Source organism: Macrotis lagotis, chromosome 1, assembly GCF_037893015.1.
Source record: "Macrotis lagotis isolate mMagLag1 chromosome 1, bilby.v1.9.chrom.fasta, whole genome shotgun sequence".
Lineage (NCBI taxonomy): Eukaryota > Metazoa > Chordata > Mammalia > Peramelemorphia > Peramelidae > Macrotis > Macrotis lagotis.
The window spans coordinates 330,339,949-330,345,425 of NC_133658.1; the positions used below are offsets into that span (position 1 = coordinate 330,339,949).

Genomic DNA, 5,477 nt, shown 5'->3' on the forward strand with positions numbered 1-5,477 from the left:
TGATGGTAAATTATAATATAAGAGAACAAAAACAATGCTTTACTATACATGTAAAGAGAAGGAATTGTAGGAGATTTAAAAAATAGTATATTGAAATTAAAAGAAACTTTGTAACAGGGTGGGGAGTCCAGACACCTTGATTCTTATCTCGGCTATGATACCTAATTCTTGTCTCTGTCCTTTCACTAAGTCTCAGTGTTTTCCTCTCAAAGTCTTTCTAAGGTCCCTTACAACTCCAAAGCCTATAAAATTTAATCACATAAGAAATGGAAATAACTTTACAAAATAGTGTTAAATCTGGAAGGGATCTTAGGGAAAAAATTGAGCTAAGGGGATCTCAGAACACATTAGAATGTTAGAGCTGGAAATGCCCTTAGACATAAAACATCTGAAAAAAGTAAATGTTGGATCTGAAAGCAATCTCAAAATGCAGGTTAGAACACACAGATGAATGCTTAAAAGGGACCTCAGAACATAGAATCTTAGGCTCACAGATTTAGAGCTGGAATCATTTGGCTCAATTCATGTTTTAGATGAAATAGAAGGCCATAGAAATGAAGAGGTCAATGTTTTCAAAAAGCGAGACCAACTTTCCAAAAGTAGTTTTCATTAAAATTGTAATTACTAAATTATTCTTCCTCCTTTCCTTCTAAATCCTTTTTACCAACGGGGTAGATATGGACCTACATCACTACCTGAGTCAAGCTTCACCTTCTTCCTCTCCCCTCTAATGAAGAAAATAGAAAATCAAACAAGACAAGGTGGCTAAGGGATCCAAAAGAATCCAGACAATAAGTTATTTTCTGAGTATCATTAGGATTATCTGATTTTAGCTTCAATAAACTAAAGGATAAGTTCCCTTTAAGTAAGACTCTGCTAATTGTAGTTTTCCCAAGCTTCTGACCAATCGGCAGGGTCAGTTGAAGGGGGAGAGTATCACTAATCAACAAATATTATGTACCTAGCCATCACTGGATACAGTGCTAGGTACTGAAGCTACAAAGACAAAAGTGAACTAGTCTCTGACCTCAGGAAATTTACTTTCTACTGGAGAAGACAACAGCTACATATATAAACATAACAATGTAATTCAGGAGGGGAGAGAGGCACTAGGAGCTAGTGGAACTAGTTGGTTCTTATCCTTCATTATCAAAGAAGACCAAAATGACATCACTATATTTGAAGCCTGAAGCCCCAAAAAGAAGCCCCTGCATCCAACTGTGGTTGATCAGACCAATATGAGCTCAGAATGCTCTACCAGTTTGGGCACAAATAGTCCATGTAAACACCTGGGGTGGGTACTCTAAACTTACAGATGTCCCATTTCCTTTGAGCTGCTTCAATTCTGCCTCCCTCGTAGAGCACAGCGCCCTCACTGATGAGCATACACCATTATGAGAGGTGCTATGCCAGTGTCTCCCATGCTGTACGTTCTTCAGTGAGACCTTCAGGGTGTCTCAGTATCGCTTCTTCTGACCCCCTTGAGTGCTTGCCCTGTGTGAATTCTCCATAAAATAGTTTTTTGGTAAGCATATATCTGGCATTCTAACAATGTGTCCAGCCCAGGGTAGTTGCACTCTCTGTAGTAATCTTGGAATACTAGGCAGTTTAGCTCGAAAAAGGACCTCAGTGTCAGGTATCTTTTCCTGCCAGATGATCTTCAGAATCTTCCTAAGTCAATTTAAATGGAAGTGATTTAGTTTTCTGACATGATGCTGGGAGACTGTCCGGGTTTCGTAGGCATATAGCAATGAGGTCAACACAACAGCTCTGTAGACCTACAGTTTGGTTATCAGGCTAATACCTCTCCTCTCCCTCCACTTTCTTTCAGAGCCTCCCAAATACTGAGCTAGCTCTGGCAATGCAAGTTCACCTCATTGTCAATATGTACCTCCTTGAAAAGGACACTGCCAAGGTAAGTGAACTTGTCCACAGTACTCAGACCTTCTCTAATTGCTGTAATCGATGGTTCCACATATGGATGGATGGTGTGGTTTTGGCTAATGTTAGCACCTGAGGTTTCTTGATGTTAATTGTTAGACCAAAATTAGCACAAGCAGCAGATCCATGGTTTGTTGCAATCTGCAAACAGAAGTTCATGCACCAGCACTCCCTCCACTTTGGTCTTGGCTTGAAGCCTTTTCAAGTTAAAGAATCTGCCATCAATGTGGTAGCTTGAGGTCATGTTCATCCTCAGTGAAAGTGTTTGATAACATGGCTAAAAATATCAGGCTAAAAAGTATGGGAATAAGGACATAGTCTTGCTTTACTCCATCGGTGAACAGGAAAATCTCAAGAGCATCATCCACTATCCTGAGCCCGGGCATGCACACTGTCATGAAACTGATGTACAATACTGAGAGGTAGGGCAAGTATCATCATTATCATTTTACAGGTGAGAAAGCTGAGGTACAGAAAGGTTCAAGTGACTGCCCAAGAAACTTACATACCAAATAAGTACCAGAGACATAATTACAAGGCAAGTATCTTCTGACTCCAAGACCAGTAAACTTGGCACTACATTGTCGCTCTAATAACTTAAATGATAAGATTGAACTAGAGGTATAAAGCATCCATGCAACCAATATGACTGGATCCACTACAATTTTATGTTATACAATTTCAAATGGGCCCTAAATGTTTGTATATCCACCTTATCAACCAACCCACTTTTCACAGGGACTCTTCCAAACCTTTTCATCCTTCCTCAAACCTCCCTTGGCTCTCTTCCTCATTCTCTCTCAGTTGAGAACTTTGACTCAGATTTTACAGAAAACATTGAGGCCACTCACCATGGGCTCCCTCTTCTTCCCTCTTCATCATTTCATATCACTCAAATGGTCTGCTGCCACTATCTCCTTCTTTCCTTCTATCTCATATGAAGAAGTGATCAAAATTCAATGGCCTTGGAACAGCTAGGAGGCAGAATGGCTAGAGTACCAGCCCCGGAGTCAGGAAGACCTGAGTTCAAATTTGACCTCAGATATTTAATTGCCTAGATGTGTGACTTTGGGCAAGTCACTTAACTCCACTGCCTTAAATTTTTTTTTAACTCCAATGATCTTTTTTCAATCATTCTCTTCAATCTCTCCAAGCTTTTGACACTGTTGGTCATTCTCTTCTCCTTGATATTCTCTTCTCTCTAGGTTTTCTAAACACCAATCTCTCCTGGTTCTCCTTTACCTATTTGACTGTTCCTTCTCAGTTTTCTTTGCTGGATCCTCCTCCAGATCAAACCCTCTAATCAAAGGTCTCCCACAAGATTCTATCCTGGGCCCTCTTCACTTCTCCCTCTGTACCAAGTCACTTGTTCCCGTGGATTTGATTACTAGCTCTATGCTGATTCTCAGATTTACCTAGTCTGCCCCAACCTCTCTGTCAAGCTCCAACAGCCTTCCAGGCATCTCAAACTGGATATTCAGTAGATATCTTAAATTCAGCATATCCAAAACAGAAATCATCTTTCCAACTAAATAAACCCTCCCTTCTACTTTCTCTTTTTTGGGAGGAGGGGGTGGCAAGGTAAAATGACTTGTCCAAGGTCATAGCTCGGGAATTATTAAGTGTCTGGGGTCAATTTTGATCTCCTGTCCTCCTGACTTCAGGGCTGGTGTTTTACCCACTGAACCACCTAGTTATTCCCCTCCCTTCTATTTTATTATTGTAAAAGGCATTATCATGCTCTCAGTCCCTCAGGCTTAAAAGCTAGGAATCAGTTTGAGCTTCTCATTATCCCTCACTGCCTATATCCAATCTGCTAAGGACTACAGATTTCACCTTTGCAACATCTCTGCTTTCTCTCCTCTGATATTTCCATCATTCTGGTAAAGTTCCTTCCACCTCATACCTGGATTGTTACAATAGTCTGCTGGTCTGCCTGTCATTTCTCCCCACTCCAATCCATCCTTCATTCAACCACCAAAGTAATTTTCCTTAAAACACAGGTCCAACAACTTGCCCCTATTCAATAAATTCCTTAACACCTCCAGGATCAAATTAAATCCTGTTCAAAGCCCTTCAAATTCTGGTCCCCTCCTACCTTTTCAGATCTCTTCTATTTTACTTCCCAACATATACTTTTCAATCCTGTGACAATGGCCTTCTGTTTAGTGAATGAGACAATCCATCTTTCACATTTCTTGGTCTGACCCTCATGCCTGAATGCTCTCCTTCCTCAACTCCATCTCTCTGGCTTCCTTAAAGTCTCAACTAAAAACCCATTTTCTATAGGAATCCCTTCCCAACAACTCTTGATTCTAATGCTTTTCTTTTGTTTTAATGCTTTTCTTCTAATTATTTCCTATTTATCTTGCACATGGTTTGCTTTGTATATATTAGTTTATTGCCTCCTTCATTAGATTGTGAGCTCCTCAAGGACAGGGAATGAACATCTTCTGCCTCTTTTTTTGTATTCTCAGAGCTTAGAACTACTTAATGTTAACTGATTGACAAAGTTGTTTCCAGTGCTAAACCATATGATTCTATAATCCTTACTTGAGGTTGGTAGAAAGTTATGACTTATTTGTGTTCCAATACTCTAGGTCAGAAGTTCGCCAAGTGTGGTCCCCCTGGGAGGGGTCCTCCAGGTCAAAACTATTATCCTAATAATACTAAGATGCTAATTTCCTATTAAAATACTCTTCCTTTTCCCAAATATACATATATATATATATATGTGTGTATATATATATATATATATATATATATATATATATATATATATAAAGACGTTCTTCCTATACTATAACCATAACATTTTCCAGCAGGCTGAGTGAAGTAGATATAAGAACCCAGCTGTCTTCTATTAAGCCAGACGTTAGTGTTGCAAAAATATGTAAAACAATGCCATTCTTCTCACTAAACTTTGTTTTGCAAATAGTTATTTTGCACTATTATTTATGCTAGTATCTAAGAGGTTTATTTATTCACACTATTTTGAAACAAATTAAATACTTAAAAATGTTCTTTGAATTTCTAATACAGTAAATATTCAAAGTTCCAAGCAGAGGCAGCAGAGAGAGCACTGATAGGAGGATCTGAGTTCAAATATAACTTCAAACACAATACTTTGTTGTGTGACCTTTGACAAGTCACTTGACACAATGTCTTGCATTTTTGCAAAAAATCAAATTAAAAAAAGGCACAAACAAAAGCCCTTCATGGTATTCCGTTTTTCAAGACTGTTTTGGAGACCCGCTTCTCCACCCTACGGGTTAGGCACAAACCTGTGGGCCTGGAGACAAAACCCTTCCCTTTCCCGGTCAACAACTGAGTCTAAAACACTGATTGACAGGCCCCGCCCCCCCGCGGGGAGAATGCCGAAGCCCCACCCACACGCCCAGCCTCACTTTGGGGCGACAAGCTCCGCCCCTCACGCAGAGGTCAAGCGCACTCTCTGGGGTCGGAGGGTGGGGGTGGGGGTGAGGCCGGGAGCTTGGGCGCGAGAGCGCCGCGGACCCTGAAGCCTGCCCTTTGCG

General features: G+C 40.4%; 1 protein-coding gene across 3 annotated transcripts in view; it reads right to left on the reverse strand.

The window, feature by feature from the left end:
• MRRF (mitochondrial ribosome recycling factor) overlaps positions 1–5,477 on the reverse strand; it is a 53,169-nt gene that overhangs the window by 47,289 nt on the left and 403 nt on the right. The gene's annotated exons all lie outside the window — the stretch shown is intronic.